The sequence below is a fragment of the Echinops telfairi genome, unplaced genomic scaffold (genome assembly GCF_000313985.2).
Source record: "Echinops telfairi isolate 266 unplaced genomic scaffold, ASM31398v2 ScPeMD7_9;HRSCAF=40, whole genome shotgun sequence".
NCBI classification, from domain to species: Eukaryota; Metazoa; Chordata; class Mammalia; order Afrosoricida; family Tenrecidae; genus Echinops; species Echinops telfairi.
Genome location: NW_022103906.1, coordinates 11,286,758 through 11,314,259, shown reverse-complemented (window position 1 = coordinate 11,314,259; position 27,502 = coordinate 11,286,758). Strand labels below are relative to the sequence as shown.

Genomic DNA, 27,502 nt, shown 5'->3' with positions numbered 1-27,502 from the left:
CTCCATATTTTTCCTAGAATTAGAAAAGATTTCTTAATATGAAGTCAATAAGCTTGCGTCTCAATGGGAAGATGGAATGGAGCCAGCGAAAGTCGTTGATTCATGGGCTCTGTTGGGTTTAGCTGGGATCAAGCTTCCTGGAGCTCGGGATCGGTGAGGAAACTGAGGCCTGAATGGCACACACTGTGAGAGGAAGAAAGCCGGAAAGGGATATCTTCAGAACCCTTCCTGGGGAGCGGTGGGAGTGGTGGGTGCTTCCACTAACTATTTGCTGATTAGCCGTGTCATATTGAACATGTGTGCGCTATGTAGTCTTTTCTATTCCATAGACATCTGTCTTTGCATGGACTAAGATGCTCTATGGGGAATTCAGTCATGCAATCATGCATTCAACCGCCTCTTGGTAATCTTTATCTGGACATCCTATAGGTTCCAAGATGATTCACCCAATACAAATTTTTAAAGATTGTTCAGAAATAAAACAAAATGGTTGATCTTTTGAGAAGCCCTGAGTAGAGTATGGCGGTCACCTCGGGCCTCCTCTGGCCACACAGATATCAGAAGAATCCAACTGCCCACAAGCCCAAGGATAGGTTTTGTTTTTGCGAGGAGACGGTTTATTTTGAAAGGATTTTGCAATGAATAGAGGAATGAACTCAGGAGCTGGTCTCTACTCTTCCCCCTCATCCTCGTCCTTGTAGGAGTTGATGCCCACCTCCTCGTAATCTTTCTCCAGGGCAGCCATATCCTCTTGGGCCTCAGAAAACGTGCCCTCTTCCATGCCCTCACTCACATACCAGGGCACAAAGGCCTGCTTAGCTTACATCAGGTCAAACTTGTAGTCCAGGCATGCCCAGGCCCCGGCGATGGCAGTCGTGTTGCTCAGCATGCACATGGCACCCTGTACCTTGGCCAGGTCACCCCCAGGCACCACTGTGGGCGGCTGGTGGTTGATGCCAACCTTGAAGCCCGTCAGGCACCAGTCCACAAACTGGATACTGCGCTTGATCTTGATGACGGCGTTGACAGCCTTGGGCATCACATCTCCACTGTACAGCAGGCAGCAGGCCATGTACTTGCCATGGGGAGTGTCGCACTTCACCATCTGGTTGGCAGGCTCAAAGCAGGCATTGGTTATCTCGGCCACGGACAGCTGCTCGTTGTAGGCCTTCTCGGCAGAGATGACGGACGCATAGGTGACCAGGGGAAAGTGGATGCGAGAGTAGGGCACCAGGTTGGTCTGGAACTCGGTCAGGTCCACACTGAGGGCGCCGTTGAAGCGCAGGGAAGCTGTGATGGAGGACACGATTTGGTGGTTGAGTTTGGTGTAGGTTGGGCGCTTGATGTCCAGGTTGCGGCGGCAGATGTCATAGATGGCCTCATTGTCCACCATGAAGGCTCAGTCAGAGTGCTCCAAGGTGGTGTGGGTGGTCAGGATGGAGTTGTAGGGCCCGACCATGGCCGTGGAGACCTGGGAGGCTGGGTAGATGGAGAACTCCAGCTTGGACTTCTTGCCATAGTCCACCGAGAGCCGCTCCATCAACTGGGAGATGAAGCCCGAGCCCGTGCTGTGGAAGACCAGGCACAAGGCCAAAGTCAGGCATGCCTCCACCCTCCAGCCTTCTTTGACCCTATTCTGAAACCAGTCATTCCTTCCCTGGCACTCTTCTCCTCTTCTGGGTTCAATACTCTGCTGCAATGGCCACCCAGAACTCACAGACAATAAGCACAGGCGAGCCACAAGTCCGCATCATAAAACATTCAGGACAGAGTCATCGGTCCACAGCAGCACCCCTTCCTAACAATGATCTCTCTGGGGCCTCCGCCTCCTAGCCACGTGGTCTCTTGGCCTCTGGATCCATGGTCCAGGAAGCCTACCCTTGTTCTGCCTCACAGTCTCATAGTCTCGGCCAGGCTCCTCTGCTCCGTGTCATGGTCTTGCCTCGGCCTCTGGCCTTGGCATGGCATGGCATCTGCTGCCTCTGCCATTTCAAGCAGAGATTTCCAACTTAGAGGAACACTTTATTTACTGAGAAAGAGCTTGCTGTGATCTCAAATGGATCCCACAGCTTTATTTCTCACGTTTTTAGGTAGAAGAGTTTGCTCACAACTAAATGAATAAAAGATGCATATCAAAAGACAACTGGCTGTTTTGCAATGTTGTTTTAAATTCAGTGCAATCTCTTACATGTCCCACAAAGACTGCATAATAGAATAATGGTTCTGAGGTTCTGTGATAAAGATTCCTTGGTGAATATATTGTATTTACCAAGACAGGAAAACAGACCCCAAATTCCCCATATATATTTAAAGATTTAAAAGAGATTTTAACTACCAAAAAAAAAGTCTCTGGTTAACCATATTAACCAGGGAATTCAAAGAGCCATGGTATTCTAGTCTCTGAACATCATGGTTAGTTGGAGATTTATTAAATTTGAAAGCAGTAAATAGTGTGGTATATTTCATAGTAGGCTGTAGGGTTCCATTTGTAAACCTCAGTAAGATAAGAAACTCCATTTCCTTTTCCAAATCCCCACAGTTTAGTTTTACTGCATTAACATAATTTAATTTAGATGGGATATTTCTTTATATGATTTTAACTTTACTCAAGTCTATGTTTGTATGTGTTTGCCTATACTCATGACTTTGAGAATCTCATTTATTGCATTAAAAAACACAGCCATTGTACTTAATTCATTGTGCTATTTTAATCTCTCTAATAACTTTTCTTGCTTGGCAGAGGTAGCATTATACTATTAGTTAATTCTAAATAATCTCCAAATTAGCATTTTTATTTGAGGACATTCACATTGTAACAACGAAATGTACTGAATTTATTTAGTTTTTAAATAACATTTTACTAGGTGCTCTTACAGCTCTTATAACAATACATACAGTAATTGTATCAAGCATATTTGTACATCTGTTGCCATCATTTTTCCTAACATTTACTTTCTTTGTGAGCCCTTGGTATCAGCTCCTCTTTTTTCCTTCTCTCCCCACCTCCCACCCTCGTGATCCCTTGATAAATTACAAATATTATTATTTTCATATCTTACTGTCTCTCTTCCCCCACGGTTTCTGTTGTAATCCCTCATGGGGGCGTGTGCGGGTGTGTGTGTGTGTGTGTGTGTGCATGTGCGTGTGTTTATGTGTCGATCATTGTGACCAGTTCCCCATTCTCCCCCTCCTCCCCCCACTTCCCCCCTACCCTCCTGATATCTTACTCCCTTTCCTGTACCTGAGGGGTTTATCTGACCTGGATTCTGTGTGTCGTGAGCTCTTATCTGTACCTGTGTACATGCTCCGGTCTATCCCGCAGTGAAAAGCAGGACTGGGGTCATGACTGAGTTTTTTTTAACATGCTCTCATTTATTCCTTTGCTTAAGAAGGTGCTATTAGTTGTTAGGTGCCTCTGAGTGCTCTCAGTCACCGTGGCAACCCCACCGCCCCGCATTGTTACTGCGTGTCAGCTCCTGGTGGCGATCCCTGTGGCGATCATGAGGGTCTTCCTCTCTTGAGGCATGTCATTAGTGACCGTGGCCTACTGGTGCCTCCTGGCAAACCATCTCAGGAGGAACTCCAAAGAGGAAAGAGCACACCAGCCTCGATGTGGCAATCACTCAGAGCTGGCACATTTGTGATTGTGTGTTTCCCTTGCCAACCCAGCTTCCCTCCTCCCAGTGCTTATTCTGTTACAGAGATCTCCTCAGGGGCCGAGGGAGGCGCATGCGGCTGCAGTGCTGATTCCACGCATTTATTTCACTGGGGCGGAGGGCAGACAAGAGGTGCAGAAAACCACTAACCTGAAGAAATGGATGGGTAGAGAGCGTCTCCATCCTCACAGCAGTGCTCTTCTCACATGGTCTTTATTTGGGAGGAACATGGGCTGTGGAATCAGACAGATGGGATTTGAACCCCCATGCTGCCACATAGAAGTTGTTGACCTTGGACACGTTACCTAACCTTCAGTAACGGTGGGTGGTTATGCTGGTTCAAGGAGATGATTAGATGCTGCCCCAGAAAGGGACCTGTTCATTAAGTCCACCTGTGTTACTGATCTCCTAAGTAGCAGTTGGTTATTTACTACTCGGTAAATTATTTTAATCAGATAACTGATGACATCCAAGACATTCAAGGTCTGACTTGGGAATAAATGTCCGGGCGTTACAGATTGACCTGAGGGGTGGTGGTGGTATTGTTCGTTGCCACTGAGCCAGCTCCCATGGTGACCCCATGTGTGACAGAGCTGAACTGCTCCATAGGCTTTTCTAGGCGGTAATCTTTTTTTTTTAATTTAATAATTTTATTGGGGGCTCGTACAACTCATCACAATCCATCCATCCATCCATTGTGTCAAGCACATTTGTACATATGTTGCCATCATCATTTTCAAATCATTTTCTTTCTTCTTGAGCCCTTGGTATCAGCTTCTCATTTTCCCCCTCCCTCCCGCCCCCCTCCCTCAGGAACCCTTGATCATTTAGAAATTATTATTATTTTTTTTGTGCTTTCACCTTAATGGAAGCAGTTTGCTAGGCCTTTCTTCTGTGGAATCAGTGGGTGCCTTTGAACCACTGACCGTGGGTTAGTGGACAATTGTAAAACACTTGTGCCACCTACCATCGCAGGCCAAGCTCATGAGGTGATTTTAAACTCCAGAGACCCCTACAGGGTTGTACTGGGGAGGCTGTAGGAGAAACAGTCACAAAAAGGCTTAAGTGGAGAGGAAATGTTTTGAGAATGATGAGGGCAATGAATGTACAAATGCGCTTTACACAATTGATGTGTGTATGGATTGTGATAAGAGTTATATGAGCCCCTAATAAAATAATTTTAAAAAAAAGAAAAGAAAAGAAAGAAACGGTCACAAAGGGACAGGGGAGGGTCACTGGAAACAGTGGTCACATTGCAGTTTGGATTGGGCGCCTCTTTGCCGACGGCGTCACTAGGTGAAGTGAATGCTGAAGGCTTCTAGTAGAGACGAGGTGGCTAAACACGTCCATTCGACCCATCTTTGCTTCTTCAGTCTCCTATAATCTGCTTCATCCAAATTTACCTTTCTTCCAGTGGAGGGAGAGGAAGAGAAAGAGCACCACCCCCACCCCCGAGCATCTTCTGGCATCTTCCATTTCTCCCTGTTTCATGACTGGTGGGGTGCCTTTCAGCATACGAGGCAAAGGGGATACCCGTAACTCCCTGACAAAAGCCGGTATACTCGTAAAGCTTCGCGTGCAGTACTGCAGAAACTATGTATGAAGGACATAGATGCTTAAGCTATAAAAAAACCTTCTTTTGTTAGTTTAAGCCTTGTAAAGAAAAAAGAAGGCCTGTTTCTCCAAGCTGATAGGGAGCCTCTCCCTCCTATTGTAGACTTCAAAGACATTGAGATCTAGGCTGAAATGAACTAAACAAACACACCTTCTTTCCTAAACTGTATGCATAAATAAATATGCAAAGAACAGGACAGAGGTCCAGGCTAAGATGTTAAGGTCTGAAATCGCCCCCCAAATCTGCCATTTGAGGTGGGACAGGCAGGCGTTCACTGCCTTTCTGGAATGTGGGTCTCCCTGGAAGGAGGGGACTCATTTCCCTTTCTGGCGTGGCCTCTCACCTGGGGGATTGCAACTCTTTTTTTTTTTTTTGCAGCAGTCACTCAGCAGCTGGGAGAGCTGAGAGCCTCAGTCAAGTGTAACAGAGGATGTCTTCCCTGGTGCTGAGGACTCAGGCCAGGCTCTGACCCACCCTTGCCCTCGCTTCTCATCCCACCCAGATTTGCTTTACCCCAGTGCCATGGATACAGTAGCTATATAGTGAATGTTCTGACCTGGATGCAAATACCAAGATAGTGTAAGTATAGAATTCCAAGCAGCTACCTTACCAACTTTGATGGCACACTATATTTGGAGTAAGGACCCCTGGTGGCGTTGGGCTGCGACCCACATGGTTGGCAGTTCAAAAGCCCCAGGAGCTCTGCGGGGAGAAAGACTGGGCTTTCTAGTCCCACAAACAGTTGCAGTCTCAGAAACCCACCGGGGGGTTGCTACGAGTCACCACTGACTCAATGGCAGTGCGTTTGTCTGTTTTTCTATTTGGTGTAATGAAGTGTCTTATAATTAGTGAGTCATAGATATGAGTGATTTCTTCTGAATGACTTTAACTTCTAGAGAGGGTCTGGAAGGGCTGGCTGCCAACATCCATAGGGATTTTGGTGTTTTGTGGTTGCTCTCCAAGAGCACGGAAATAAGTCCCCCTGAGCAAGACTCACAGATAATTGGGGGACTTGTTCATACAAAGCTACAAAGGAATCCACTAGAATATCCAGGTAAGTTTCACCTTGGAATAGGTGGTCGTCAGAACTACAGGGAGTCTCTCTGGCACTCTAAACCAGAGGGATGCTTTTCTGGCATCATCTCTGTTGAATTCCATTCACAACATGGAATTTAGCTGTTAAGGGATCTAAGTCATCTTCACGCAGTATTTTAAGTCAATGACAGACATCGGGCTACGCCAACAGCCAAAGTTCCCAGACACAGGAGCACTGTTCTGAGCAGCCTTGCAAGGTTCCCACCAGCCTTGCTCGGGCAGCCAGTGGGAAGGAATACAGAATGCTTTTCGAAGGAGAGGGCAGCGAGTAGGGTGATGTAACCGCCATCTGAAGAAAAGTTACTTTCCCTGCCAAAACTATCCGAGAGCTTCAACATTGGGTGTGGACTGAAAAACTAATCCAGACTCTTTCAATAGCCAGAGGCTGTATCAAATATTCACAAATTACAGTTCACGTCCATGTAGCAAAGCATAAGAAAGCATTCTTTCCACGTCATCTTCATTTAAGCCTATATAAAGACACTTCTTTCTGCATAGTCTAATACTGTGCAGAAAAGCCCACAAGGAAAGTCTTACAAGACTTGTTCACTTACTAATTTTTAAGATAGCCTTTGACCTTTCAAATATTGATGGTGGTGGTCTTCTCTTTCTTATGCTTTATTTGTAGTTTTATCTTTATATTATTATTTTCTTCCTGCCAGTTTGCCTTGTTTTTGTTTCTTATTGTGTCTGTTGGTTTCCCTGTTTGTGGAGCACAGAAAGAGTGGATGCACAGAGACAATCGCTGATGCCCTGGTCAGTGGCTTAGCTGAGACAGCGAGGGGAGGGGACTTGGGGAGCAAAGAGTGAATACAGCAGGGAGGACTCGAATGGATTGTGACGACATATATACAACTCTTAAAAAGCGATTTAACCATGGAAGTGTATGATATGTGAATACTGTATCAACAAAACGACTATATATATTTTAAAAACTTGACCAATGGTTACCATGGGTGAAGGAGAGAGAGTTGTTGCTTAGGGAACATTGAATAATTTGGAAAAGGGTATCAATAATAGTTGTACAACACAAAAAGTATCATCAATGGCATTGAATTATACTTGTAGAAGTTGTGGAACTGGAGAGTGTTTTGTGTAATTTTGAAACAATTAGGAAAAATACATGAATAACAATGAGTACAAGGACAAAGAAAATGTTCTATAATTGAATGTGGTGATAATTGTACAACTCTTCTTGATGATTGACTTAGTGAATTGTGTGACGTGTGGATGAAGTGCTAATAAAACTGCTAAAATAAAAAAAAAAAGATTGTCTTTGATCAAAGCACAGCTTACTAACCAGAGTGTCAAGTCTAACATTTCATCTGCTTCTGCATTCCACTTATTTCTCCTTATGAGTTTGGAAGATCCTTGAATATGCTGTATCTCTATTCTTTTTGTGATAACCTTTGACATTTTATCACAAACACTTCAAAATCGAAAGCTAATGAGTATTTTATCATTCAAAGGAATCAAAGAAAGACATTAGGGTGCTATTTATTGCCCATTGACTACTGCTACTGGGAGACTATATTTTGCACCAATTTTTTTAACCTCACAGTATAAGTATTATTATTATTTATTGAACATGTATTTAAGTATCTATTAGTTTATAATTTTAGCTATTTGCTAAATCTTCTTGCAGGCCAGTCTTACATTTTGTGATTATCTCTTTCTTCCTGAAGTACATTCTTTAGATTTGCTTTAACTGAGTTTTCCTTTTTGTTTTGTTTTGTTTTTCGTCAATAAAGAGTCTCAATTTTTATCTATCTGAAAGTATCTTCTTCATTTCATTTCAGTTTGGGAACTTATTTTCCAATTCTAGATTTGCAGTTATTCTTTAGAATAGTGAAAAGTATTCCTCTTTTTCCAAACTCCATTATCGCTGCAAAGACATTCTTTTCTGTATAACCTCCTTTTTTTTCCTTTGGTTGATTTTATAATTTTCCTTTTGTCCTTGAGTGGTGTGATAGTTAGAGGATTTTATGTCAAGAGTGAAGGGGTGGAATCCAAGCCGCCAGTCAGAACCTCTCTCTCTCTCTCTCTCTCTTTCTCTCTCTCTGACTTTGCCTTCCTGCTTACTGGGATTCTGCCTCCAGGGGTGGCCACATCTGGGCCTCCCAAACCTGAGAGCTGTCAGCAGCCTGCTATGTTTCCACCTATTTTAGCTCCACTGAGTCTGGCCCCACTGCCTGCATTCTGCATCACCTTTCTGCACCACCAGCCTGCAGCTGATGAGGCGTCTAAAGAGGGCCCTGGCTGGCACTTGGCTTGTGCACATGAGGTGGACTGGGCTGGGCTGCCTCCTCAGTTTGTTGATATAAAACTCTTTCTTTAAAAAAAATGAATAAAATAAAACAAAGCTCTTTCTTATGCATATATGAGTTTCACTGGATTTGTTCCTAAAAAAAGACCCAGAGTAACAAGGGTGAATACTAAGGCAAGTCAATATATGTATTTAATTTTATTCATCTTGCTTGATCTATAGAATGCTTCTTGAATTCTAAAAATCGCTGGCGGTTATTTCTCAAATAGTCTGTTAAATATTCTTTAAATACCACTGTTCTCGCATCTCCCTGCCATCTGACTCTGAAACTCACAACGGGCACGTAGTGGAGCTTCTCATTTATTTTTCCTTTTCTTAAACTTCTCATCCATATTCCTATTTTGCATTCTGAGCAATCTCTGGGGGGTGAAGAGGTATACAAATTAATTCTTCAGCTCTGTTTAATTTGGGGATTGCACTTCCTCCCCACCCCACTCTGCCATTTAAATATTTTATAGATTTCAAGTCTTTTGTTTTTGTCTATATGATCCTACTCATTTTCCTTCCCTATTAAAATAGCCTTATTCAACTTTTTTTGTGTGTGAAAACCAAGTTGTTTGTAAAATTTCATAGAATGTAGGTTTTGTTTATGGGCATATTCATGGTGCAAGAAGCTGAGGGTGCAGTGGTAAAAGCATTTGGCTAGTAACCAAAAGAACTTGTCGCCCACAGCACATGGCAGCCTTGTTGCTGAGTTACGTGTCATTGAGTTAATTACACTCATCGTGATCCTCTTAGGATAGACTGAAACACCACCTGATCCTGAACCATCCTTACCACTGCTGTTAGGTTTCAGCCCATTGTAACCACGGTGTTCATTTCTCTTTGGGGGGAACTTCCTCTTTTGCAAGAACCTTTTACTTTTCCAAGCATGATGTCCTTCTCCAGGAACTGGAGGAATTCCTTGATAGTGTGTCTAAAATAAGAGAGAGTATTTTAGCTGTACTTCTTACAAGACAAATTTGTTCTTCTGGAAAAACAGCATATTCAATAGTCCTCACCACGATCACAATTAAAAAGCGTCAATTCTTTTTGATCTCCCGTATTCATTGTCTAGCTGCCACAAGCTTCTCAGGAGTCAAGAACATGATCGCTTGGGTCAGCATGCCTTAAGCCTCAAGGCAACATCTTTGCTTTGTTACCTTTTCAAGAGATCTTGTATTTACAGCAAATTTACCCATTGCACTTTGTCATTTGATTTCTTGACTTGTGCTTCTATAGGTGTTGATTGTGAATTGATAAATGAAATATTGGACAGCTTCAATCTTTTTGTGTTGATCATGATGTTGCTTTTTGGTCAAGTTACGTATTTTCTTTATGTTGAGGTGTAATACACATTGAAAGGAGCCCTGATAGTACTGTGGGTTAGGTATTAGGCTACTAGCTGCAAGGTCAGTGGTTCAAACTCACTAGCCACTCTGAGGGAGAAATATGAGGCTGTCTGCACCCGAAAAGATTTACAGTATCCAAAACCCTGTACAGGATCACTGTAAACTGGAATCAAGTGTAAGGCACTGGGTTTTGTTTTGTTTAGAATTCATACTGGAGACTCTAATCTTTGATCTTCATCAGTACATACTCCAAGTTCTCTTCATTTTCAGCAGAGTTGAACCATCTGTCAGTTGTTAATGCGCCTTCCTTCAATCCTGATGCCTTGCTATTCTTCATAGAATTCAGTTTCTCAGATTATTTGCTCAGCATACAGATCGAAAAAGATGGTGAAAGGATAGAACTCTGATGCACACTTTTTCTGATTCAAACCACACAGTGTCCTCCTGTTCTGTTCACACAGCTGCCCCTTCATCTACGTGCAGGTGCTGCAGGAGCACGATGACATGCTCTGAACGTCCCAGTCTTCACAACGCTGCTTGCAATTTGTTATGCTCCACACAGCCAAGTGCCTTGGCAAAGTCAAGCAAACACAGGCAAACATTTTTTTCTGCCAGTCTTTGATTTTAGCTAACATCTATCTGATATCACCAATGATATCCCTGGTTCTATGTCATTTGAATTGTGTTGAATTTCTGGCGATTCCCTGTCTATGTATTGCTGCAACCATTTTTGAAGTACCTTCCATAAAAGTTTACTTGCATGTAGTGTTGTTTGATAATTTCTGCATTTGCTTGGCTCCACGTTCTTTAGAATGTGCAGAGACGTGGATTGCTCCTAGTCAGCTGGCCAGGGGGCTGTCTTCTGACATTCTCTGCATGGGTGAGTGAGCGCTGCCAGCACAGCACCCCTTTGTGAGGCATTTCACTCAGTGTCCCATACTTCCTGGAGCCTGTCTGTTCGGCAATGCCGTCTTTGCAACTTCAATATAATCAGTTCTCGACGGAATGCATTCTCCTGCAACGGTTAAACGTTCACCAATTCTTTTTGGTACAGTGATTCTGTGTATTCCCTGAATCATTCAATAGTGTCTTTCAACATTGCAACTGGGGCCATAAGGATTTACCGCCTTGGAAACCGCATCAGACAGTTCTGCTCTGTTCTAGAGAGTCACCAGGAGTGGAGATTGACAACAATGGGCTTGCTTTCTTGGATTTTGTCTTCATGGTGCAATTCCAGAGGTTCCTCTGTCCCACACTTTTCCTGGAAAGCGGTGGTTAATATTCTGGCTGTATCGTCTGATATTCAGGCTATCAGTCTGGAAAGGCTATTGAAGGAGGGTCAGGTTTCATTGCCACATTGTAATCTAATCAATTATTGATGCTTAATGTCTAATACATTCATTGGTTGCAAAGTGTGGTCTTGCTTTTTCAATTATTAGTTTAAGTTAGTTGGAGCACTTTTATAATGACGTTGCTTGTGTGTGTTTATCAATGTACAGTGACGGCTTACCATGGGATAAAGGAAATCGAGGGCACTTTGTTCTCCCCTTTTCCTCCCCACTTAATTGTTTGTACTAGTTTCCCTTGTCTTGTTTTAAAATTATTTTATTGAGTGCTCGTACATCTCCTATCATTTTTAATAGCATTAACTAATCATGAGGCTAAGCATATCTGAGGGATTTTAGTCTGTTGTAATTATTTATTATTAAATTTTTAATTGTTTCACTTTGGCCACCAAGAGCCTCTTCAGATTGGTCCCTGTATCTGTTTGACATCATCTTAGCAGTCACGGATCATTTCCTTGACGTGACAAGATGTTCCAGTCGTTAACATTTCTTTTCCTGGACCTGGAATCAGCCCTTTCTCCAAGGAGTGTTTATTTCTTTCAATGAGAATTAGTACTTCAGGACCACAGTTTTGGTCCTAAGAGATATTCATGTGGACAGAGCTAGGATCCAAGGACTCTGAGTGAGTTTCTGTGTAAAGCAGAACGAAATACTGCCCGATTCTGTGCACATATAAATCTGTATGCACACATCTCAATTCAAATGAGCGTCTACAGAAATGTCACACCTCTCAATTACATCTGTATCTTCTTTCTTCCTTACCAAGCACCTACTTCTCAAAGATAGGAGATGCATCAGAAATTCCCTAACAAGCCTTTTGCTTTCTGCCACATTACATACACAGAGTCCGGGAATACTAATTCTAATTCTGCTACTAATGTGATTCATGAACATACTCACACTTTCTGCATGGGCTCTCCCATCCTCCACAAGCTTTCTCCCCATCCAGAATTGTACATAAATAATTGTGCTACATTTACATCGCTAGAGTCCAATGTTAATACATTAAAGTTAATACATATTATGTTATCTCTCATGTAGGATGGGGGTTCAGAAAGTTTAAAGGAATTTATGAAATCCTCTCATACTTGAGACTAAGTTAAAAAAAGTATTGCTATTAGGGTTTCAGTTCATACATGTACAGGCTCTTCGAAAACAAAATGTATTTAAGCATGTCTTTGCAACTATTGGAAGGTGGATTCTTGGATGGCTGTAGGCAAGTTCTCTCGGTAATACACGGTCTCATTATGGTGCCCTCAAAAAATGGTCCAATTGAAACAGGGGCTTCTGCGGGCATCTACTGGGCCAGTAAGGTAGTTCAGGTGGCTATTGTGACTGCTTGGGAGCATTTTGATAGATTTTCTCAAAGGGTACAGGACAAGCATGGAAACTAATTCTGAAGAACTTTTAAGAAAAAAGAATGCTGCATTGGTGAGAAGAAGAAGGAAAAAAAATCCATGAAAGTTGCATTGAGGAATTCTTTTCCATGGCACATTCTACCTGCTCCTTTCTGTGAGTGTACCAAGGGATGCGCTATGAACATCTCATTGGGGAGCCTCACGCCACATCCCACAGCCCTGATATTGCCTCATCAGACTTATGTTTGTTCCCCAAATGCAAAGAAATATTTAAAGGCACTCGATTTGGTCCCCCAAGAATGCCAACACTGCCGCTTCGATGTGGCTTGGATTGCAGGGGTCATCAGGAAAGGATTTGAGAGAGGGAAACCCCTGTGTTAGAAGTGTATAGACTTATATAGTGTATAGACAGGTGAGATGTTGAGACAAATTAGCTTCGAATGTTGACATTTTTGTTTAATAAAGTCTCTATGATTTCCTAGTAAAACGTTTCAACTTTCCTTTGTGTGCCTCGTTAAGGCAATTCTCTGGTTTTAAAACGTGTCTGCAGTGGGATCTCCCGCAGACTTCCTATGAAAGGTTTAGGGCAATAACATTCCTTGAGTTGTTATATGTTGATGACATTTTTGTGGTGCCTTTTACACTTAAAAATCAAATTTGCTAGATACGGTGTTTCTAGCCCACACATTCTTTTCTTGGGCATCTTAAATACATCATTGTGTTTTCTCCCAGCATAAAGAAGTACAGTGTTAGAGACCCCATGTAGCAGTTGTGTTCTATCCTAGAGAGCTGACATGAGTTGGATTTGACTGGTGGCAGTGGGTTTCCTAAGTTAAAAAAAAAAAGTATCTAAGGCTCATATTGATAAAGTATACTACATACCTGAGACTATAATCCCACCGTGGTAAAATTACTGAACTAGCAAAAGAGGGAGAAATCCTCGGAACACCCCCACCACCACCACCACCCCCGCCTCCAAAAGAGTGTCATGGTTATCTAAAGCTGCTATAAGAAAATGCCTCAAGTGGCAACTTTCACAAACAGAGCGATTTTCTCACCGTGTAGAGCTAGAAGGCCAGGTTTAGGGCCTCAGATCAAGGGCCGCCTTCTTTCCGTCAGCTCTGGAGAAAGGTCCGTGTCCCCCTGGCAGTATTCATGTGGCATAGCCTTTATCTTCTCATCGCTCTTCTTGCCGCTTTGCTAGTTTAGTCTCTTTTATGTCGCCAAAGATACTGAATTAAGACATAACTTATGCTGCTGCCTCATGAACCCAACAATGCCCATTTCCAAATGGTTAGGATTCATAGCACATATTTTAGGGGGCAAAGTTGATCCACCAACCTGACAACCTGTGTTAGTGTGGGTTGACTAGAGAAACAAGTCCAGAGGCACGCATATGTGTGAGAGAGCTTTATATAAACATGCAATTGGATATTGGCGAAATATTCCAGCCCAGTCCAGATCAAGTCCATAAGTCTGATATTAGCCCATATGTCCGATACTAGTCCATAAATTCCTCTTTACTCACACAGCACATGCCATGATGCCAAATGCAGGAAGTTCACAGGCCAATGGGTGGAAAGTCCTGTGGATTGAGGGTCGCTGAACCCATCTCCAGGGCTCTGGCTGCCATCAGCATGGCTCCATGTGGCTTGTCAACAGGAAGGTGAAGCAGAGAGAGAGAGAGAGAGAGGCCCACATCTTCTGATCGCAGAATCAAAAAAGAGGAAGTTCCCAGAATCCTCATGAGAAGGCCATGCCCACACGGAGGAATCACCAGACTGTGATCTGATTGACAGGCTAGACTCCACCCCTTCATTCTTTTGTCAAGTTGACATGAAAATTGTGTAACTATCACACAACCCTTCAAGGCCAATACTTTTCTGAGGGCAGATGGCTGCCCTTAGTTATTGCTATTGCTTGGAGCCAAGCACAGTCCCTGTGTTAGTATCCTAGGGATGCCATATCAAATGACCACCAACTTGGTAGCTTTGTTTTAATACAGAAATTCATTGTCTCAAAATTCTAGAGGACAGGGAGCTTAGAGGAGAATCCTTTCTTTCCTTCTGCTGCTCTTGATAGTACTGGAAGCACTCACTGACATATGCTGATGTCAGGACAGGACTTTCTATTCCCTAAAGAGTTAGCCTCAGCAACCCACAGTTCTACCTTGTTCTACAGGTCGCTCTGAGTTGGCATGGACTTGATGGCAATGAGTTTGGTTTCTTGGGACAACAGGTAAGGTCGCTGAAGGGTCCCTGTGAGTCAGAATGGCTTTGATGGCAGTGGGCTTGGTTCCAAGACCATGTGTGGATGGGGCCTACAAAGTATGAGAAGCACCGAAGGGAGAGACAAGCTACCGAATTCTGGCCTTGAATTGCATGGAAATGATTCCTGAACCATAAATATGTCCCCGCTTTGCCTGCGGGGACCAGCTAATTGACGCGGGTCCATCACAGGGAAGGGTCCTGTGGGCGGGTCACTTCCCCCCAAACTCTCTGCTCTTTTAACGCAGGAAGTGGACCCTTGGATTAGTTCAGGATTAAAGTCTCATTGGTGCTCCAAGGATATTATACGGTTGCCCCCAAAACTATAAATCTCAAAAAGGGTGGGGTGGGAATTGCTCAAGAAAAACAAAATGCCAAAGGATTCAAAATGACTGCATTCCTCTGCAAGTTGTAGCTGTGTTGGAAGGCTGCCTTCACGCCCTTTTTGGGCTCTGCAGCCCAAAGAAAAGACAAGGTGGGTGACCATTTTTCATCACTCCTCTAAAATGGGGACTGCCTTCAGCCTTCCACCTCCTACTGTGCCCTTCAGCCCTGTCACCACATAATGTCCGCAGTTCTGTTTATGGAACAAAATTGGTGGTGCTGTGAGTCACAGCCCTTCTCCTCCCCTCAGTCATCAGGCAGTTCCACAAATCCAGAACAAAGAGTCCTTCTCTCTTCTCTGACCAGTTCCCAATAACTTAATGATTGGGTTTCACGTCCTTGGCTGAGTTTATTATCTGGCTGATAACTGGCTTTCCATACCGAGCTTTGAGGTCTGGCAAGCGCTTCCTCTCCCTGTCTCTCTGGGCCCTCGGGCTGTTGTGAGCTGATAGGACTGTGGAGAGCGACCCCATCCTTGTCTTCCCAATGACTGATGGCTGGGTGATCCCCAGCCTGGGTTTTCTCCTGACAATTGCGTTCTCCTTAGGTTTGGCTGAGATTGCATTTGCTGGCTTCCAGAATGGGATACTAAATTAACTTTTTAAGTAAATCTTCTCTCTGGAATATTAAAGATGGAAAACTATTTGTTCCCATAGATAAGCTGTGAACCCAAACATTTAAGAAATTGAAACCAGATTAGTGAGATGACAACTGGGGCCAGTCTCATAACGTTCTAGATGGAGCTTAGACCCTTGAAGGTCCCAAGGCTTTGGGAAAGTATTAGCACTTAAACCAGGAACTCAGACCAAATAAAATATTAGCTTAGCCTGAAGACTATGTGCATGCTCTTGTTTAGTTTCAGTTCAAAAGTTTTAATTATTGTCTCAGTCAAGAGTTCAAATATTAGGAGGATAAAAGTGGATATTGTCTTCCTGGAACACACAAAAATATACTTCATAGTGGCACAGAGTAATAGAAGATGACATATTGAAAACAGGGGAAATAAAACTTTAATTATCATCAGAGATAACTGCAAAAAATACACGTCAGGCTTCTACTATGGTCAATTTAGTTAAGTAATTGCTAAACACACAATAATTACAAGTAAAACATTTTTTCTGCTTTCTCCCAATTGTTTAGAATATTTGGAGTGAAGTCTACTTGCTGTGCATTTCTTAATCTGTGCAGGGAATTCCTATCCATTCGTTATCTGACATATGTGTTGGCTAGACATGATTCAGCGAATAATGCAAAGTTAGCTCATTTCTCAACTCCCTCTCTCAGAGCTGTGCCCTTGCATTGCTTGGTTCTGTATCCCCACAACTGCTAGCAAATTGGCGTCCATCATTTTGGGAACTGACAATTTATCTCCACAGGGTTTCTCACAACCTCCTTGACCCTTTGCTCAATTGCTGGTCCAAAGCAAGTGAATCAAAAAGTGCTCATTGGTAATTCATAGGGTTTTCCTTGGCTAATTTTCAGGAGTACATTGCCAGGCCTTTATTCCGAGTCTCTTTTAGCCTGGAGATTCCATTGAAACCTGTCCAATTTGGGTGACCATGCTGCCATTTGGAATATCAGTAGGATAGCTTCCAGCATCATAGCAACATGCAAGCCAGCATTGTCTGACAAACCAATAGACAGGTTAGAACTTTCTATAGCACTGTCCTATCGTTTTGGTATTTGTACATAAACTTTGCATTTTTAAAACTTCCAATCATAAAAATGTCTATATCCTATAAGGTTTCAAAATTATAATGACTGCTTAATAGTTCACCAAACTGGTATAAGGTACCTTACTAAACAATTTCTATATTGTTGGATATTGGGGTTGTTTCATATTTCTGCTCAATATAAGTAGTGCTCCAGTGAGCATTTTTGGGCACAAATAATTTCTCCCCTTAACAAAAATTTTTAAGCATCTAAGAGGAAAAGAGAGAAAACACCCCAGCCCAGTCCAGATCAACTCCATAAGTCCAACAGCAATCCATAAAGTCCTCGTCAGACTCACAAAACACATGCAATGACACCAAATGCAGGATGATCACAGGCCAGTGGGTAGAAAGTCTTTGGAGCCAGTGGTGTTGTAAGCATCTCAGCACTGGCAGGGGTCTCTACATGGCTTCTCCAGCTTCAGAGGTCTTGTCAGCTGCAATGTCTTCTAGGGAGTAGCAGAGAGAGAGGTGTTTTCCGCCTCTAAAGAAGAAGTACCAGATTTCCCAGAATTCTCAGGAGAAGGCCATGCCCACACAGAAGTCTCATAGGCTATCTCCAGATTGACAGCCTAGACTCCACCCCTACTACTCTTAACCCTTAAATTGACACCAGATTAGGTGACTACCACAGACCCCAAACAAACAACCATTTAGATGCGAACGAGCGGAGTCAGAATGGAGACCCAAGGACCATCTGTAGACAATTGGACATCCCCTCACAAAAGGGTCACAAGGCAGGGATGAGCCACACCAGGGTACAGACGAGCAACAATGAAACACATAGCATCCCTCTAGTGCTTTAATGCTTCTCCGCGACTCCCCAGTATCATGAATCTGACTAGTCCAGAGCATGTACACTGGTGCAGAGAAGAGCCCTTGACACACAGAATCCAGGACAGATAAACCCCTCAGGAACAATAATGAGAGTAGCAATACCATGAGGGTGGGGGAAGGTGTGGGGAGAAGGGGGAACCAATAGTAATGATTGACATACAACACCCTCCACCCCATGGGGATTAACAACAGAAATGTGTGAATGGAGACAGTGGATGGTATGAAATATGAAAATAAAAATAATTTCTAAATGATCAAGTGTTCATGAGGGTGGGAAGGTGGGGGAGAGGGAGCTGAAAAAAAGAGGATCTGATAACAAGGGCTCAAGTGAAAAAAATGTTTTGGAAATGATGATGACAACATATGTACAAATGTGCTGGACACAATTGATGTATGGGTTGTCATAAGAACTATAAGAGTCCCCAATACAATTATTTATTAAAGTAAAAACATTAAGGGTTAACTTCTAAGGTTTAGTAGAAGTTAAAAATAATTCTTTAGTAGAAGTTGAAAAATACTCTTTTCTTGTTCTGGATTTTATTTATCTTGTGGTTGTTGTTGAGAACATACACAGCAAAAGCCCCACCAATTCAGTCGTTGCCACATACATGAGTTGGTGGCGTTGGTTACTTTCCTTGAGATGTACAATTTTTTTCTGAGGTGTTCCTCCCTCACAATATAAACTCACTGACCCTTCGAGTTGCGAGCTATCTTTTAAGTTATTGTTGTTCTTTTGATCCCATGTAGATCACAAAAGAGCACAATACTTAAGGCAGCCCTTTTGATTTAAGGTTTACGGATTATCTCAGGGCAGTTTCGGGATTTCATTTCCCTTCTGTGGCTTCAGAAATCCCGGCATCCATGAGAAACTGACATTCCGTCCTACATTCCCCCCCATTTGACCAAGATTCTCTTATGGGGTCTTTGGTTTACACGTTCAGCAATGGCAGTCGGCACTATCCAGTTCTTCTGTCTCATGGCAATGGAGGCAGTTGTTCAGCAAGGTCACATGGTCCACCTTCTCTTATTCCTGACGCTTCCTCTGCTGCTTCTTGTGAACAGAGATCAATGGGATCTTTGTTGGCCAGTTACAAACTGCTAAGACCCCAGGCACTATGCAAGGAGCTATGAGGTAGAACACAGGCACTAAAAGTGTTATTAGGCCAATTAACTGGGATGTCCCATGAAACCAGGAGCCTAAACCTTCAAACCAAGGAACCAAATCCCATGAACTATTTAGTTGCATAGAAGTAGCCTGCCTCATCAGCTAATTTTGGTTGATGTCGTTGTCAATATGTTTCTTACACATTTTTTTGCCAATTCAGTTCTTCACAATTTATTGATAGCAATTGCAGTAATTGGCAGTGCAACCCTACCCTTAATCAATGTGATTTTTCCACCACTATTAACTGTCCTCACCTTCCCACCTCCTCCCCCTGCCATGAAATAACCACCCCAAAACTGTTCTCTGTACTTTAGCCTTATCTTGTCTTTCTATATTTCTGGCCTTTTATGATTGGCTTATTCCCCTCAGCATAATGCTTGCAAGCTCCATATGCACTGCCGTATATGTCGAGACTAATGTGCACGAGGGGTTTTAAAAGTCTGTGGAAAAATGGAAGTAAAAGATAATGAAAACTTTTAGTACATTCTTATGATTCCATGTTTATTAACAAATTGATTTCAAAAAGCATTGTGGCAATTTTACTGCCACTCTTGGTTCTGTAGGGAAACATATCTTTGTGTCTTTGTACTTGCTTTCAAAGCTATTGTTTGTTTAAAATTTCTGTTGCAACTAAATTGAGTACAACTCACAGCAATCCTCTAGGACCGACTAGAACATTCCAAGAGGTCAGTAATGCTGCAATCTTTATGCGAGCAGATAAGGGTTGTATGAGCCCCCAATAAAACGTAAAAGAAATACAATGACGTGGTTTATGCCTGTGACAGACTCTCACTGTAGAGGGCACTTGGCAGGGCCACCCCTTCAAGGGACAACAGGAGAGTACAGAAGGCACACTGGTTGATCTCTCAGCTGGAATTTTTTAAATCCTGTCTTTTAAGTGGCCGTCATTGAAAGCAAGGAAGCTTATTTTCAGGGACCGCCTCAGGATGAACAAGTCCTGTGGTCCAAATTAGCTATGGAATCGCTCCCTGCTGGATGTGGCAATCCCCAGGAGTTTTTTCCTGTTTGCAAGATCTTACTGGTTCAAATTTAAAGCAGGACAAAACAGTTACCACTGAGTCAACTCCCACTCACCGTGACCCTGTGTGTGTCCGAGGGTTTTCAGTGATGGTTTTCTCAGGAGAGAGGTATTTCTTCCAGGGTGCTCCTGGGTGGACTTGAGCACTCAGTGTTAAGCTCAAACTGACGGTTAGCTGAGCTAGTCACTGTTTGTAACACCCAGGTACTCTAGCTAAAAGTTACTCCCATCTCTATTTTGCCAAGAGAGGTGGGGCAGGACAGCATTTGAAAGCCCCCAGTCTTGCTCTAACCAAGCCCCTAGTGGTGCTTCCCACCTGGAGTCCTGCTCAAGATTCTCTACAGCAAGAGCGGATGGCATAAGGAAAGGATTTTGGGTGGGGAACCTGGGTCCTCGCAGGGGCACCGGATGATTTTGTCCGTGAATTTTTGGTGTCCTGCTCCTGTCCTCCGGGCCACACTGCCCACAGGCACGGCTGAGCAGGGGCTGCCTGCTTCCGGTCACTTCACTGAGCTATGAACTGGAGCTCAGGGGCTGTGGCCTGTTATAATTGAATGGGGGTTGGGTTTTTGATTTTCAATTTCCTTACAAAGCACTCATACTATTTTAGGAATAACATATATATATATATATGTGTGTGTGTGTATGCATATGTGCGGGTGTATTTATATACACATGATTTTTTGTTTGTTTATGGGGAGTCATTTGGTGCGAGGATTTCCTCTTAAACCGTTGGGTCAGAATAATAAATAAATCCAGGAAGAAGCCTAGGCCTGTTGGTTTGTAGAATGAAAAGTCTGAGGAAATGTTAGAAGTGGAGATGTGAGTTCAGGGGGAAACGGCAATCTAGCTTTTCTCCTATTTCCCCGGGCATCTTATGAATGCTCACCTGACTTGTTCTTCATCTACGCTTCATCATCTCAGCTGACAACGAGGTCTTCCCCTGGGGAAAGGCAGAGTGTGAGAGGAATTGCTGTGACAAGCCCTGAGCTAGCACACAGCGAAGGTGGGCGCGCCTGCTGGAATGTGTAAACGTTCCTTCCACTGACCGTTCACTGGCAGGGGCAGCAGGGTCTCGCCTAGTCTTCACATGTATTTTACTGTCCATTCTTATACACAGGAGTAATATTTATTAACCATTTATTATATGTTAACCGCTATGTAGTAACCATTATTATATGGGCACATACATTACGAAACAACAAATTAACTATAAAGTAAATGGAACTTAAATTTCACAAAGCCTTCATGTATGTACATGGATATATCTATCCCTCTATTTCTATATATCTATCCATAAATGCATATGCATACATACAAGAAGCCCTGGTGGTACTGTCCATTAAGTACTGGACCACCAACGAGGGGTGGATAGTTCAAAATCGTCAGCCGCTCTGTGGGAGAAAGATGAGACTGTGAACCCCCATAAAAATGTACAGCCTCAGAAACCCCACTTAGGGTCACTGCGAGCCAGGATCAAGTTGATGGCAGTGGGTTCGATTTTTCATATATATAATATATATTACATATATACTTTTGTACATACACATATATACACACATACATACAAATATATATAAGGGCCTATCAAAAAGTTCTTGGAGAAATAGGAATTGAAAGACTGCCCCTGAACCCACTCTTTGGAGCTTGAATGTGTTTGTCTATCAAAGACATTGTGGGCTTAATAACTTCTTGGAAAAATTGAAATTAAAACATAATTGAACAAAAATCAGAAAGTATTGCTATTAGTGCTCTGGCTCATAAACATAGCCTTATATTTGATCTTTTTTTTTGAACTTGTAAAATTTAACTTTTAATTCTAAATTTTAACTTCTAAAAACCTTTTTAAAAAAAACATTTTATTGGGGGCTGGTACCGCTCTTAGCACAATTCATCCATCCATTGTGTCAAGCACATTTGTACGTTTGTTGCCATCATCATTTTCAGAACATTTTCTTTCTACTTGAGTCCTTAGTATCAGCTTCTCATTTTTCCCCACTTCCTCATGAACCCTTGATAATTTATGAATTATTATTATTTTTTCATGTCTTACAATGACTGATGTCTCCCTTCACCCACTTTTCTGTTGTCCATCTCCCTGGGAGGGGGTTATATGTAGATCATTGTGATCAGGTCCCCCTGTCTCCCTCCATCTTCCCCTTCCCCTCCTGGTATGGCTACTCTCAATATTGGGCCTGAGGGATTTATCTGTCCTGTATTTCCAATTCCTATCTGTACCCGTGTATATCCTCTGGTCTAGCCTGATTTGTAAGGTAGAATTGGGGTCATGACAGTGGCGAGGGAGGAAGCATTATAGAACTAGAGGAAAGTTGTATGTTACATAAGTGTTATACTGCACCCTGACTGGTGTGTCTCCTCCCGGAGATGCTTCTGTAAGGGCATGTCCAGTTGCCTACAGATGAGCTTTGGGTCTCCACTCTGCACTCCCCCTCATTCACAAAGATATGATTTTTTGTTCTGGGTCTTTGATTCCTGATACCTGATCCTATGGACACCTCATGATCACACAGGCTGGTGTGCTTCTTCCATGTGGGCTTTGTTGCTTCTCAGCTAGATGGCCACTTGTTTATCTTCAAGCGTTTAAGACCCCAGATGCTATATCTTTTGATAGCCAGGCACCATTAGCTTTCTTCACCACAATTGCTTGTGCACCCAAATTGTCTTCAGTGATCCTGTCAGGAGGGTGAGCTTCATGGAATGCTGGATTATTAGAACAGTGTTCTTGTGTTGAAGGAGTACTTGAGTAGAGGCCCAATGCCCATCTGCTACCTTAACACTAAACCTATAAATATTTGTACACAGCTCTATTTCCCCGTCATATATATATTTACATATGTACATTTCTGTATTTAGATCTCTATAAATGCCTTTGCCTCCTAGTTATTTCCTCTATTTCCTTTTACTTTCCCCTCGTCCCACTATCATGCTCAGACTTCATTTGTGTTTTAGGATGCCCTCTTGGTTACATTGCCCTTGATAAAACCCTACCAGGTCTCCTATACCCTCCTGGTCATCGATTTTTAGATCACTTGTTTTTCCCTTGTCCCTGGGAATTTGTTAACACCCATTCCCTTTCCCCCACTATCCCTCTCCCATGTTCCCCCAGAACCGCTGGTCCTGTTGTTTTCTCCTCCAGATTGTTTTTCTCACCTATCTTATCTAGATAGACATGCAGAGATAACAATATGCAAAAAAAAAAAGACAGAGCAAAACAAAGCAACGAGAAAACAAAACAACAATAAACCAACAACAGAAAAAAATTAAAAAAGAAAAGCCTATAAATAGTTCAAGGTCTGTTTGTTGACCTTTAGGAGTGTTTTCTGGGCGAGTCTGATTGGGTGCCACGCCCTGACCCCCACAGTCTATTTTCAGTACTCTCTGGGGACTTCATTGCTCTGTTCCTCTTGCTGTTCTGTTGTACACCCTTAGTGTTTTGCCTCAGGGTGGTGGGGTCAGATCGGGCACAATTCCCACACTGTGTCTCCAGTGTTATCTCTCATAGTGCTATGGGTCAGTGAGGGACATTGTGTCTCATGGTGGGGCCGGCCCTATGGTCCTCTCTGTGCTTTGGCTGCTCTGAGTGGGAATATCGTCCTCAGGGCTTGGTGGGCCAGGATGTATTCCACTCTCTCTTCCTCTCCCCCTTCATTTGCTCCTATGTGCTCTGATCAGACATGTCCCCCTCCCTGGGCTGTACCTTCAGTGCTGTCCTCTGAAGTGAATTCTGGGTGTGTGTGTTCATCTTTTGTTTTAAACTAAATTATTTCATAGCAATATTTTTAACTTACTCTCCTATATATTTACACATATTTATTGATGCAAAATTCACATAACAAGCTCTATGTATATTGATGATTAGGCTTTCGTGCTAAAGGTTGTAAAGTTTTTTTCTGAGATTCTTGCTTTTCTTTTCACCTGGGAGTTATTTGTTTTTGAGTATTTAAAAAACAAAATGAAACAAAACTATTCTTTTAGAACTTTGCTTGTTGGGTTTGTATTATGATTATAAATGGCTTCTTCATTCTGATTTTTAAAAATACTGTCGAGGGGTCTTGGGGAGGAGACGAGCCAGTCAGGGTACGTTATAGCAGTGATGAAAAATACAACTTTCCTCTAGTTCCTAAATGCTTCCTCCCCTCACCCCACCCCCACTATCATGATCCGAATCCTACCTTGCAAGTCTGGCTAGACCAGAGGCTATACACTGGTGCAGATAGGAACTGGAAACACAGGGAATCCAGGGTGGGTGATCCCTTCAGGACCAGAGGTGTGAGTGGCGATACTGGGAGCACAGAGGGAGAGTGGGTTGGAAAGGGCGAACTGATTAGAAGGATCTACATGTGACCTCCTCCCTGGGGGACGGGCAACAGAAAAGTGGGTGAAGGGAGATGTCAGACAGGGCAAGATATGACAAAATAATAATTTATAAATTATCAAGGGTTCATGAGGGAGGGGGGAGCGGGGAGGGAGGGGAAAAAACGAGGACCTGATGCCAGGGGATTAAGTGGAGAGCAAATGTTTTGAGAATGATGAGGGCAATGAATGTACAAATGTGCTTTACACAATTGATGTATATATGGATTGTGATAAGAGTCGTATGAGACCCTGATAAAATGATTAAAAAAACGGTCATGCTTTCCAATAGGACTGTTTACATGTCTTTACATTTAAATCTGGAATTTATCCTGGTTTGAATTGTTAAGAACTGAACTCAATTGTTCTTCTTTTCCCTTGATGACCATTTACTTTAAAGCCCTCCATCCACACTGTTGAAATTATGCGGGAGAAATCCATGACACGAGGTGTTGGCAATCCCAACAGCACACCTCGCATCTCACTCTGCTCCATTCCTCATCATTTTCAGCACAGCTGGCCACTGACTTCTTGAATGCCTTCTTGTCTCAGGTTCTGGGCGATCAAACTCTCATCCTCTCTCACAGTAGGCATGTTTGAGTTTCTTCCTGGCTCCTCTGTTTACTAGACTTCATGCTTGGAATTTCTCATGGCTCAAACTTTGGCCCCCATTGCTTTGTCTTTCTAGGTAATCTTATCAACGTACCTAAGCTAAATAGTGTGTTGTGATTCCCTGGGTAGTACAGAAGATTGATGACTTATTTGTCCACTATCCAAAAGGATGAAGGTTTGAGTCTATCCAGAGGCCCCTTAGAGGAAAGACTGGTGAATTACTTCAGAAAAGTCAGCCAGTGGAAAACTCTATGGCGCACCATTCTCTTTGGACACACTTGGGCCGACATGCATGCTTATTGATTTATTCTTGGGCAATTTCTCAACTCTTGACCCACATTGGGTCACAAAGAGTCAGTATTGACTTGATAACTGAATGTGTTATTGTTGTTAGACTCACATATGGGAGCCCTGGTGGTGTAAAGGATTACTTCTTGGGTTGCTAAGTGCAAGGTCAGCAGTTCAAAACCAACAACCACTCTTAGGGATAAAGATGAGGCATTCTATTACTACATAAAAAAAGTCAGTCTCAGAAACACACAGGGGTAGTTTACTCTGTCTACAGGGTCAGAGTCAGAATCAACTCAATGGCAGGAAGTTTATCTTTTTGGGTTTTTTGAGACCACATATCCTACTGTACTTAACATCTGAACATAGATGTCTCACACATCTCTCAAATGTCACACATCTAACATAGAATTCTTAATTTTCTTGAACTGTGATGAATGTATCATTGTTTGCAATTATTCATTCCTGCTCCATGAATGAGAACGAAATATTCCCATATTACCATGGTGTCAGAGAAGCAGGCTTGGGGCTGCTAAATGCAGTCGGCAATTTAAACCCAGTAGCCTTGGGAGAAAGCAGCTCTCTGTTCCTGAACAGTTTAGAGTCTCAGAAATCACAGGGAGTAGTTAATACGCTGATCGATAGGTCACTGAATTGGAACGGACTGGACGACAGTGGGTTTGGGTATGCCGTGTAACTTGTCTGCCTTCTAGCAGAGGAGGATACCTAATCTACATTACTGCCCGGCTAACCAGAAGTGGGCTACTCATCTAACTTGAGTCCTAAAGCAAGGCCTATGGAGCCAGACTTACAGCTGCAGACAGGTAAAGGGAACAAAACAACCCATTATAAGAAAACATTACTAGAAGCCAAGTGAGTCTTTGACCAGGTTTGTTATAGCATCAGAACATAAACACTGACTTATATAGCAAATTTATATACAATTTTTCCTTTTACCTCTATCCCCACAAAGCTCTCTCGTTGGTGGTATAGTGGCTACTCATTGGTTAGCAGTTCAAGAGAAAGATGAGGTTTTCTACTTTGAGAAAGAGTTATAGTCTTGACAACCCACAGGCACAGTTCTACCCTGTCCCACAGGTTCACTATGAGTCGATGGCACTGCGAGAGAAAATCCCTATAAACCAACTTTCCTATGTAAATTGCTTCATTATCAATCTACTTACTTACTCCATTAGATACTAGGCATCATTCTTGATTCTTCTCTTTCTCTTATTCTACATATTGGATCAATCCTTAGCAAGTCCTACCATTCCCACCTCCAAAATACAAGGGGGAATTTGTGGAAAATTGTAACTAAAAGATAATGAAAAATTTACACTGAGTTTTTGATGCCCCTTCATATATCATTCAAAATATTCGCTGTCATAGTCACTGCCCCTAGATTGGTTGAATTACTACCATAATCTCCTAACTGGTCTCTGGTTTCTGTTTTTGACTTCTTCCAATTGATTGTCCACACTGAAGCAGAAGTCATCACTGGAAATTTAGATATCACTCTTCTTCAAACCATAAGTAATTTTCTCATTAGCTTTTCTACTCTTGTAAAGAGTTACACTCTGGAAAACGCACAGGGGCTGTTAGACTCCTACGGATCACTATAGGTCAGAATCAACTTCAATAGCAGCGTTTTTGTTTTCAGCGTGAAATCCAACATGCACAACCTCAAGTGGCGCCTAGTCTGCCCCTTCATTCTCTCTTCCATTTCCTCACACACCAGATCCTTCCTCGACCATCTCATTTCAGACGCACTAGTTGTTTGCTCTTCAAACACCATCCAGCTCTTCCCTACCTCAGGGTCTTTTCACACATCACTCCCTCCAGCTGCAAAGCTTTCGTCTCAATCTTGGAATCTACTTTTTGAATGTCTGGCTCCTTTTACGTACAGTGAACCCTCGTTTATCGCGGTTAATCGGTTCTAGACCCTACCGTGATAAATGAAATCCCGCGAAGTAGGATTCCTTATTTGTCAATCAAATATTTTCATAGTTAAGAGCATAGAGGACATGAAAAAACACACTTTAGTCACCATTACACTCGTATTACCCAATTTATTAAACGAAAAAGGGAAAATACAGT

General features: G+C 42.7%; 1 pseudogene; it reads right to left on the bottom strand.

The window, feature by feature from the left end:
- Window positions 1-670: 670 nt before the first annotated feature.
- On the bottom strand, window positions 671-3,839 carry LOC101645221 (annotated as a pseudogene).
- Between the last annotated feature and the right edge of the window lie 23,663 nt (window positions 3,840-27,502).